General features: G+C 45.1%; 1 protein-coding gene across 2 annotated transcripts in view; it reads right to left on the reverse strand.

The window, feature by feature from the left end:
- GPR156 (G protein-coupled receptor 156) overlaps nucleotides 1-11,041 on the reverse strand; it is an 86,059-nt gene extending 75,018 nt beyond the window's left edge. Inside the window, exon 1 of one of the 2 annotated variants that reach the window (XM_070508935.1) lies at nucleotides 10,904-11,041. The gene's annotated coding sequence lies outside the window, so the exon portion shown is untranslated. Of the gene's footprint in view, nucleotides 1-10,713 lie in introns of both variants that reach the window. The other variant, XM_014829606.3, reaches the window with a different exon arrangement.
- Between the last annotated feature and the right edge of the window lie 358 nt (nucleotides 11,042-11,399).

The following is an 11,399-nucleotide window of genomic DNA, read 5'->3' on the forward strand; positions in this document are numbered from 1 at the left end:
TTTTCTATATAGACAATCAGGCCATTTGCAAATAAAGACCGTTTTCAAACTAGATGCCTTTCATTCCTTTTTCCTATCTTATTGCAGTGGCTAGGACCTCCAGGACAATGCTGAACAGCATTAGTGAAAGTGGACGTCTTTGTTTTATTCCTGATCTTAGGGGAAAAGTATTTGGTCTTTTACTATTAAATATGATGTTAAATGCAGATTTTCCATAAATTCCCTTTATAAGGTTAAGGAAGCCCAGTTTGCTGAGACTTTTTCTTTAACAGATCTGGGCTTTCACCTTCTCTAATATTTTGAATGAACGTTGGTAGTTTGCGTCTTTTAAGGAATTTGTTCATTTCATCTAAATTGATGGAATTATTAGAATAAAGTTGTTTATAAGATCTGTAGAATTTGTAGTGATGCCACTTCTTTAATTCATGATATTAGTAAATTGTGCCTGCTCTCTTTTTATCCTGATCAGTCTGGCTAGAGGCTTATTGATTTTATTGATATTCTCAATCAATCAGCATTTGCTTTCATTGATTTTTCTCTACTATTTAAATCTATTTTATTGATTTCTGTTCTGATATTTATTATTTCCTTTCTTCTGCTTACTTTGGGTCTCATTTGTTGTGTTTTGTTCTAGTTTCTTAGGATGGAAGCTGAGGCTCTTGAAGAAAAGCTGAGGCTTTTCTTCTTATAAGCCCTTAGCACTGTAAATTTCAATCTAAGTACTGCTTTTGATATGTAACTTTTCATTTTCATTCAGTCTAAAATAATTTCTCATTTCTCTTTTGATTTCTTCTTTGACTCATGAGCTATTTTAAGGTACATTGTTTAGTTTCCAAATATTTGAATTTTTTTTTTTTAAAGATTTTATGTTTTTCCTTTTTCTCCCCAAAGCCCCCCGGTACATAGTTGTATATTCTTCATTGTGGGTTCTTCCAGTTGTGGCATGTGGGACACTGCCTCAGCGTGGTTTGATGAGCAGTGCCATGTCCGCGCCCAGGATTCGAACCAAGGAAACACTGGGCCACCTGCAGCGGAGCACGCGAACTTAACCACTCAGCCACGGGGCCAGCCCCTTGAATATTTTTGTTATGGATTTCTTAATTCCATTGTGGTCAAGAACATACTTAGTGTGATTTGAATCCTTTTAATGTATTGGGAATTGTTCTATGGCCAAGAATACGGTCTATCTTGATAAATGTTCCATGTGCAATTGGAAGAAATGCATATTTTGCTGTTGATGGGCATAGTGCTCTATAAAGATCAAGGAGGTCAAGCTGATTGTGTTGGTTCTCTCTTTTATAATCTTTTTTTTTTTTTTTTTTTTGGAAGCTTAGCCCTGAGCTGACATCTGTGCCAATATTCTTCTATTTCTTCTTTTTTTTTCTTTTCTTTTTTTCTTCTCCCCAAAGTCCCCCAGTACATAGTTGTGTATTCTAGTTGTAGGTCCTTCTGGTTGTGCCATGTGGGATGTCACCTCAGCACGACTTGATGAGCAGTGCTGGGTCCACACCCAGGATCCAAACCAGCGAAACCCTGGGCTGCCAAAGTGCAGCATGTGAACTTAACTGCTCAGCCATGGTGCCAAGCCCCTTATATTCTTAATTATTTTCTATCTTCTTGTTACATCCGTTACTGAGAGAAAGCTAATGAAATTTTAGAGACTGGTTTTACTATCATTATTACTGGTCAGTGCCTATCTGAAAATTAAAAGTTTATGTAAAACTATGTATCAACACAAAGGCTAATGCTTATTCTGCAGGTTTATACACGTTCAAACTAAAGTTAAAGCTTCTCCTTAGAAAGTAATTGCAATAACTTCTATTCCGGTTTTCTTTTCCTCCTTTAGTTTTCAATCTAGGACACAGAAATCCATTTCAAAGCTACGAAGTAAAAACTGCAGCAGAAGCCAATAGCAAATGTCTGCCACAGGACTTCATAATTTCTTTCCCTCTGCTTATCTAATGTTTACACTTTGAACAAAGACTTACAGTTGGGTTTCTAATATGGTTTAGGATCACAGATTTCCAGAAAGTGTCCATGAGCTCATAGGCCCACTGGTTACACAGCAGCCTTCAAGCTGAGGATTTTAAAATCTCATTTATTTCTTGCTATTTTGTCAGTCCACTGTTTATATTTCACTTGTTTGTACTCACCAGCCTCAATGTTTCTGTGATATTTTCTCCAGGCCTGGTGTGGTGGGGAGTCCCACTTCTCTCTAGGCTGGTGGACTAGACTCAAGTTTTATACCCCAAAAAGAGCAAAACTAAAATTGAATGCCAAGTAGTCCTGGGAAGCTCGCTCCTAGTACCAGGTTTGTTAAAATCATTTGTTTAAAAATGTTCGCATCTGTTGCTTGGCACTGATCCTTAAGCTCCAAGACCCCTACCTTCTTAACTAATTATCCTCATGTCAAGTAATCAATTGTAGCTGATTGACCGTATACTCATAAAACTCCCCAAATTCCAAATCCCTCAAAATAGAAGGAGAAGATGGGGAAGGAATCAAAGAAGTTTTCTCAATCCAACTATTAAAGAAAGGGCATAACAGAAAACATAGCATATATGGCGTTGTGAGGAAGCACTGTAACAGCCTCTTCTCTCTGAAGGCACCCCCCACACTCCCCACTGATCAGGCTGCTCCTGCCACAGAGGAAGACCACGTATAATTCCACAGCATGGAATAAATGAGCAAGGGGAATTATAAACAGCCTGGCCAACCAGAAGCAACAGAGACACAATGCAACCAAGATACTGCAGACCCCGCTCCCCACTGAGCTGACAGAATCCACACTTGGCAAGGATGAGTTCTCACTGCAGGGCTCTCCCGCCTAAATACACAGGCTCCCCCAGAGAAAGGCAGCGGGGCAGAGAAAGGCAGAAAGAGGGAGGGAAACAACTGCTGTACGGGAGACCCACAGTGATCATCAAAACTGGGCATATTCCCTTTGACCCAGAAATGCCAACTTTGGGAATCTTCCTATGGAGATAAAAAACAAAGCGTAAGGATAAATGTAAAATATTTATTGTGGCACAATTTGTTGTGAAACAAATTCAAGGAAAAACTTGAATATTTATTAATAGGGAAATAATAAAAATTATGGAACTTCCTACAAGGGAATATTAGGTAGCTACTAAAAATAATAAATTGGATCAGTTATATGTATATATCTAGAATAATGTATACAATAAATAAAATGAAACAAATAACAGAGTAACTGAAATTCTATGATCCCATTTATGCAATAGAAAATAACTCTATACACGCTTGTTTGAACATAGAAAAGGAGTGAAGGAATTCTCACTGAATTTTTTTTCATGAGGAAGACTGGCCCTGAGCTAACATATGTTGCAAATCTTCCTCTTTTTGCCTGAGGAAGATTGTTGCTGAGCTAATATCTGTGCCAATCTTCCTCTATTTTTTGTATGTGGGATGCTGCCACAGCATAGCTTGATAAGCAGTGTGTAGGTCCACACCCAGGATCTGGGCCGCAAACCCTGGGCCGCCGAAGTGGAGTGCATGAACTCAACCACTATGCCATCAGACCACCCCCAACACACCAAATTTTTAATAGTGGTTCTGCCAGGAAGATAGAGGGGAGAGGAGGTGGAAATTAGTAAGTAACATTTTCTTTATATACTCCTGTCTTACTAGATTTGTTACAATGACTGCATATTACTTTTATAATATAAAAATGCAATAAATTTAAAATACAAAAAGAATTTACTGACACTTTATAATTACAGCTAATACTAGACCCCAGAGTTCAGTGGGGTGTGTAGTTCTCTGGCATTTGCTTTAAATTGATCCTGGTAGAGGCAGCACCTTCTGCTCCTAGAGACAGGCCTCACCTTGTGTCCCTCAACAGAAGCCAATTAAAGCACAGACTTGACAGCGCCTCTGGAAAAGGCCAGTGGTTGTGAGATGAAAACTACATCTATTCTCCAAAGCCTCAGTCACAGAGCTTCCCAAGGGGCCGCCTAAGCCAGGGAGCAGCCAGCAGAGGCATGGATAAGACTAGAACAGGCTTCTGTCCGGGAAAATCCCACTACTCCAACTCTTGACAGCCTTTGTTGGCTCCTGTTCCATACTCAGAGATGAGATGCACAAGACTGGCCCAGTCTCTGCAGGGATAAATATTAAACTCTGTGGGAACGATGCTGCTGCCCGGGTTTGAAGCGTTCTGTGTTAGCCCTTTGGTGCAAGACTCTTTGAGGACCACTGGTAGCCAGGTGTGGGCCTTCCAACTGTCGCCCCATGGGATGGGATTAAGGCCTCAGAGATGTGACACTTGGTTCAGTATTCGAAATTTGGTTTCATGCTAACGGAATCTTCCAGATCTTCTGGGCGGCAATAATATACAATGATCATTAATAAAAATATATGCAGAAGTTGGCAGCCTGTGAAGAATTAACTTTTTTGATCAATCATTTATCTTCCAACATCTTTTTTCTTTTCTTATATAATCCTACTCTCCCCCATCCATGGTCTTCTATCTCCTACTTAACTTCTTACATTAGATGTTTTTACTTAATGTTTTCCCGATTATCATAGAAATCCATGTTTACAATAGCAATTGTGGAAAATATGGATAAGTTTAAAAAAGAAAAGTAACCATTTATAATCCCAACTGCTGGTAATATTTTGGAATAGTTTCTCTTTGTCTTTATACTTACTTTTGGAAGCAGGCCTGCGTTTGTGCAGCTTTGCAAGTGTAGATGAGCGTCTCGCATGAGAGAGCGTGTGTAAGTGTGAACGGGAGTTAGGACGGCCTGTTACAGCTGGGATCAGCACTGTTGTGGTGCGGCTATGAGTTCTGGTGTGTCAAGCCTGTATTAATATTCCTCTGACTGACTGTGACAGCAGCCTTCATGTCTCAGTCCTTCTTTTCTCCTCACAGCTGCCTTGGAAGTTGGCAAGATTTGCATGTAAAGATTCCCACGGGTGGTTATTTGATCTTCTTTCATTCCAGTTTTTCACTTGCAGATAATGGGTACCTACAACCCCAGAAGGTCACTACTCTCTTCTCTTTCCTGTCTCCTGCTATTATCTTTCCTGTTCCCTCTTTACTCCGATCTTCTGAGTTTATCCCAAGAGCATCCAAAAACAGGCAGCCATCACCAACCTGGGCACAATCACAGAATCACTGCCACTTCCATTTGGAAAAGGCACTCAATTAAGCATGCACCCTGTTCACCTGTTCAGAGGACATACTACAGCTAATGTGGCCCTTGAGTGAGTCCACTTCACACAGAAAATCAGGAATATCTTAGATCAGAGCCAAGAAAGGCCTTGTTGGTCTGGGGTCTTGCCAGCCAACACCGTTTGGCCCTTACCACACCTTCAGTCCAGACCACAGCTCAGGACTTTACCATTTCCCTGGTTAAGACATTCACTTCTGCCTTCTCTCTCAAGGTCTCCCCAGTTACCCTTGGAAAATCAGGAGGCAGAGCTGGCAGCACCAACTGACAGTCCAACATTTCAGCATAGGCAGACAGCAATGGGAAAGCCCAGGGCATTCTTTCCTGGGTGTTTCCAATGTCACTCCGGAACAGCGACCCATGGCAGCAGGAGGGCAATTCCAACCAGCAAGGCCCTGGACAGAATCATGAAGTTTCTCTAAGAGGCCCTCCCATGCCCTTTCCTCTCCTTACACCAAGAAATCACTTCTCCCTATCAGAAGCCCAGGGCTTTCTGGCTAATCTACATACACACAAAGCTCCTCACTGCAGCACAGAAGACCCACTTCCAAGAACCCTCACTTTCAGAGTTATCTCTTCCTTATCACAAACATCATGAAGTGGAGACCAGGGGGAGATTTAACACCTCTCCCCACCTCACTATTTCCATTATGGATTAAAAAATAAACATCCTGAAGCACTTTTGAATAGGAACCTGCAATCTGAAGGGAGAACACATATGGAAGGCGACTAGGCAGTCCTGTCTATGGTTTACCAATCTGCATGACCTCAATCCTCTACTGCCAGTTGCCTCCCTAGTCACTGCCCAGGAGCCCAGTCACAGCAGGCCTGAGCTCTCCACTTAGTCCTCTGTTGCCTACCACACCTGAAGTACACTGACCCAGATTTGGGTTCAGGTAATAAAAGGGTACTCAGACCCTCTCAACTCCCCACACTGAGGCCAAACAGCCAGGAAGGAGATCAGAGAATGCAGCATACAGCATATGAATTCAGTTTGACTTGGAGCCTTCTGAGTCTATGTGTGATGAGGGACAAGAAGATGGTTGGTGAGACCCAGGAGTCCACTGAACGAATGTGACCTCCTCTTGTTTACCTCCCTTACAGTAGACTGCACAAAGTCTCTAGACTGGATAGGACATGGCAGAATATTCTTGCATGAAAACAGACCTCAAGGCCTTGCTTGACCTGGATGCGCCTCCCCAAAATTGCTCAAAATCAGACCCAACCTCTGGTCAAAAGTTCATAGTTCCCTAAAACAAACAAGTACACACTCTTGTGTCCTTGACAAGCTGGCCTTTAGCTTTCCTGCTTTCTCTCTTACTGCAAACCTCCCCTCCCCACCGCTTCACCTTACTCAAGCCACGCCAGTACTCTAGCCCTGACTCGAATATCTGCTCAAGTTACTCTGTCTTTCTGGAACTGCTCTTCCACACCACAGCAGCCAGTCAAAGAGCCACACCTCCTTCAGAACTCCGCTCAAAAGCCGCTTCTTCCTTGAAGGAAAATAATGATTCTTCCTGAAATAGCTAGCTCTCTACCCTCCACTTGGAAGCCCTGGCTAGCCCCTACTCCTACCCACATATTTTCACAGCAAGTGTGATAACTTAATTACAGCAGTCAGCACAGTTGTCTTGTAAAGGCCTCGTCTATATCACTGTCAAAAGAACCGTGTCTTTACAACGCTGGTTCCTTCATTCTTCTATTTGGAATGAATACATCCCGTCTTAATTAATCCCTCCTCACTATATAACAAGTTCTTTTCCACAATTTCCTCTGGATTCACACCTATCAAGACAGTTTCATCAGCACATGCAGTCTTTCTCCTGACCCAGCCACTATCAACGCCCATTTTTCTGCATGCTCATTCTCTCCCATCCCTAGAAAGCGGGGTACTCTGCAAGGTGTGGTTCAATAACATGGGGTGTTCTCGGGCCATGTCATCTATCTCTGTCTCAGTACTCATGATTATGACAAGTGTCTCAGAAAAACGCCTTGAGAAGTCTAGATGGAAACCAGTGCCCCATGGAAACACATAAATATTTTATCAGGCTCTGAATAAGACTCCTGCTAATAAATATTTAAACTCCTCGATAGCATAATGCTCGCCCACTGGGTGATCAGAGTCAACTTGTACTGGGATGGGGGGCTGACAGGAGGAGAAGAATACAACAGCCATGGCAGCAGACATTCTACAGAGTCTCTTTTATGGATCTAAAAACACTTAAAGCACTTGAGGGCTCCCCAGTTTGCATGGACACTCATTTTCCAAGTGTGCTCCCTCTGGAGTGGAGGTAGGTCAGTACCCAGTGGAGCTGTCTAGGGAAGGCGCTCGCTGAGCTGCAGACAGGCTGCCATATCAGTCACAGCCCCCATAACCTTGCCAGGCTTCTCTCAGCACTGGTGGCACAAACATTTCCAAACAAAGAACACAGGATTCAAAAAGAGGCAGACCCTAGAAGAATGTTCATGGCAGCTTTATTCAGAATAGCCCCAAACTGGAAACAACCCAAGTGGCCATCAATAAGAGAATGGACAAACACACAGTAAATATTCAAACGATGGAATACTATTTTGGAATAAAAAGAAATATATACTTAACAACATGGATGAATCTCACAGACATCACGTTGAACAAAAATAAGCAAGACACAAAACTACTGTGCGAATGCATTTATATGATGCTCAGGAACCAGCAAAACGAAACCATGATAATAGAAGTCATAACAAAGGCTGCTTCTGGAGGGTGGGGGTAACTAGAAAGGGGCATAAAGGAAACTTCTGGGATTGAAATCTTTTATATCTCGTTTAGGATGTGGGTTTGTCAAAACTAGCCCAGCTTCTAGCACAGGATTCAGCTTTGAAGCACTGTGAGGATAAAAGCTGGCTGATCTCTAGGATCATCATTTACCTATAAAATATTGATTAACTGAATTATCAAAAAGAACTTCTAGTATTTTACCAAGGATTCTGCAACCCTTAAGGGAGTCAATGCATTTAATTATCTACTTAATCCAATAATTACTTATTAATGGCTTATGACATGCCAAACAGGAACGTAGCCATGAATACAACAACAAATTTTTTGTCCTTAGGGAGTTAACATTCAACAGGGGGCGGATATACGGACAATTAACAAAGAAACAGATACTCTGTATAATGCCAAGTAATGGTAAGCGCAACGAAGAAATACAGCAGGGTCAGAGGACAGGGAGTGACAAACGGCTGTTTGGATCAGGCGGTCAGGGAAGACCTGACTGAGGAGGTCACACCTGAACAGAGACCTGAAGGAGGTGAGGAAAGAAGCAGTGCAAGTACCCGAGGGAAGAGTGTTCAGGCAGAGAGGAGCAAGGAGGACAGTGAGGGAGTGGAGAGTGACAGAAGATGATGTCAAACAGGCCAGGTCACATGGGGCTCCATGAGTCCCGGCAAAGAGATGGATTCTATTCCAAATGTGAGGGGAAGCCATTGGAGGATGAAAAGCGGGAGAGCGATATAATCCAACCCACGTTTGAAGAATGAGAAAAGGAAGCAATGAAGAAATTTGCCTAAGGTTCTTCGGGAAGAGTCAGAAGAATAAGATTCATATTTTTTTCTCAAAATGTTAATATCCTTCACACATCTATTTCTTACTACTATTTCTTAACTACCTCTGTCCGGGGCCAGATCACATATGTCTGGATTCCAAACTCTGATTTTTATTAACAAGTTCATGTCCCCAGACAGTTATAAGTTTACAAAGAGAGAAGTAGGTAACTTTTCTGTATGTCTGAAATTTTTCAAAATTAAATGGAGGAAAAAAAGAGGTCGGGATTTGCATCCTTTATCAGGTGAAATTCATCAGCAACTAAATATGAATGCTGTGGTTTTCAATACCTTTCTGCAAAACACAGGTTCTGATTTTTAACTAAATGTAGGACATTCCTTTCAACTTTCAAATCCAACTTCTCTGCCCAAGTTGGTGCATGTTCCATTGCCTCTGTGGCACGTCAGAACCTCAGGGTTCTTTCGTCTCTCCCCCTGCCCTCAGTTACTCTCTGAAAACCTAAAAGGGAGTGGAATAAAATGCGAATTTGGGGGGTGGATCGGGGTAACTTTTTAGAGAAGTCCTCGCACTCCCCTAGCCTCATCTGGAAATGCCCTTCCGGTCAAATAAAAAAGGAAACATTAAACCCCCAGCAGGAAGCAAACTGTCAAACACCTCAGTCCTCTCCGAGAATCTCTCTCCACTCTTTGGAGAGCCTTCTAGCCCGCAAGTCAGTGGTTTCATCCCAATCAGCCCCTGGGTCTCCCCTGGGCCACAATTCTGCTTCCACTAGACATGAAGTTCTCTGTCCCCAGGCTACCATAACTGTGCTCTGACCAGGCTCAACTCTAGACTTTACTGAGGAACAGGGAGAAGCTAAAAGCTGGAGGTAGAAGAGAGGGGAAACACAGGGAGCACTCCAGAGACAGCGGTGGCCCTGAAGTGGAATCAGGCTGGCAAAATGGGGACCAGAGAGCCACCACTCCCCTCCCAAGAGATCCCTAACTCAAGCAAAGCCTGCCAAGACATTTTATTCTGCAGACTCAAACATGACATACAATCACTTCCTCAGCCATTTATCTCCACACCCATTTGCTCCAACTGCAGCAAAGGAAGAAGCTACTGTTTTGCAGGCCTGGCTGCTACCCAGCCTGCCCAGAGGCCCTCCATGCGGCATCTCACCATTGGTGGAGAAAAATTAGTTTTCCTTTGCAGGCCTTGCTGCCTAATACAGCTATACCAACAATTTTTCAAGCTTTTAACCCCCGCCTGAAAGTCTTTCACTTTTACGTAGGGATGCAATAATTTAACGTTGTCCTCCATAGCCTGGTTTAAAGGACTATACCAGGAAAAACATTTAATTAGAGGCTAGGACATAATTTGTCTATTATTCATGCATGCATGTACCCAGAAAACCAACAAAGGGAAGAATAAGAACATGCCATGACTTCTCTCCCCACAGTTTTCTATTCTGAAATGTCAACAACAAAACTCGATTTTAAAGAAAAACCTCTAGGTTCGGATTCTGCAGTAGAGCACGTATACCCAGACAGACCGTTCAAACACGGAGTTCTAACAAGTGGCCTCTAGTTTCTGACACAGCTAAGGTGGAAACGGGTGCTTGCCAGGGTACAAGGATGCTGCAGCTCCCGGGCTGCTCTCCGCCCAGAACAAGGCAGTTCCACAGACGGCAGCGCAATAAAATTTGTCTATTCAGGACTTCACCGTCCCCGGGAGGGAGCCCATCCTATCCGCCACCCTGCACCCTGGGGTGAACGTGCCCCTGCAAGGAAGATCTACGGACAAGTTCGGAGAGGAGGCTCTGGGGCGTCCACCCGCTCGGGAAGACTGTCCCGAGATCTCACAATTTCAGCAGTCTGTCGCGCATTCAACAAAACAGCCAGGCGCCCACTTCTTCCCAAATACCGGGACTCTCCCCCACTTCTAAGGAAATTGCCCCCTGGCAGCCCTGATGAGTGACCCCCGGCTCACCTGCCGTCTTTAAGATAGTTTCTTTACCGTTTGCAAAGAAACTGCCCAGATTCTGGCGTGGAGAGGAAGCCCTTCCCCCTTCCCCTTTTTCACTTTGGAATGAACTGTTTGATGTTTTGTGGCCATATCGTGTCCACAGGGAGGTCCTGCAAAATCCCGAATTCGGGATCCTCAAGGGCGCGCCGCTCACCTCACCAGGTCCCCGGCCGTCGAGAAGCGCCGAGCCCGCGGCTGGCAGCGGGCCGCCCAAGGTCCCCGGGGCTCTCGCGGGTTCGCGGGGCTGCCAGGGCCGGGGCGGGGAGGGGCGGGGGCCGGCCGGCCGGGAGCCGCGCCCAGCGCCGCGCCGGGAGCCGGGCGTGGAGGCGGGGGACGGCGGCGCCGGGCTCGGCTGGCTGGCGGGCCGCGCGGGGCCCAGCGGGGCGGCTGCGGCTGCGGCGGGGCTGGCGGGCCCCTCCCCTGGCGCCGCCTCGCGGGCGCGCCGGGACCCCGCGCTCGGCCGGCCGGGGCGCGCGGGCACGGCCAGGGCGGCTCCCGGCCCCCGCGCGCCGCGCTCTCCCGCAGCCCCGCTCCTCGCTCCGCCGCCGGCCCCGGGGCGGCCCCGCCCGTGCCGCCCTGCTCCGAGACCCTCCCCGTGGGCGCTGCCTGGGGAGCGGGCCCGGGACCCAGAGCGCAAATGTTTTTATTGC

The sequence above is a fragment of the Equus asinus genome, chromosome 5 (genome assembly GCF_041296235.1).
Source record: "Equus asinus isolate D_3611 breed Donkey chromosome 5, EquAss-T2T_v2, whole genome shotgun sequence".
NCBI classification, from domain to species: domain Eukaryota; kingdom Metazoa; phylum Chordata; class Mammalia; order Perissodactyla; family Equidae; genus Equus; species Equus asinus.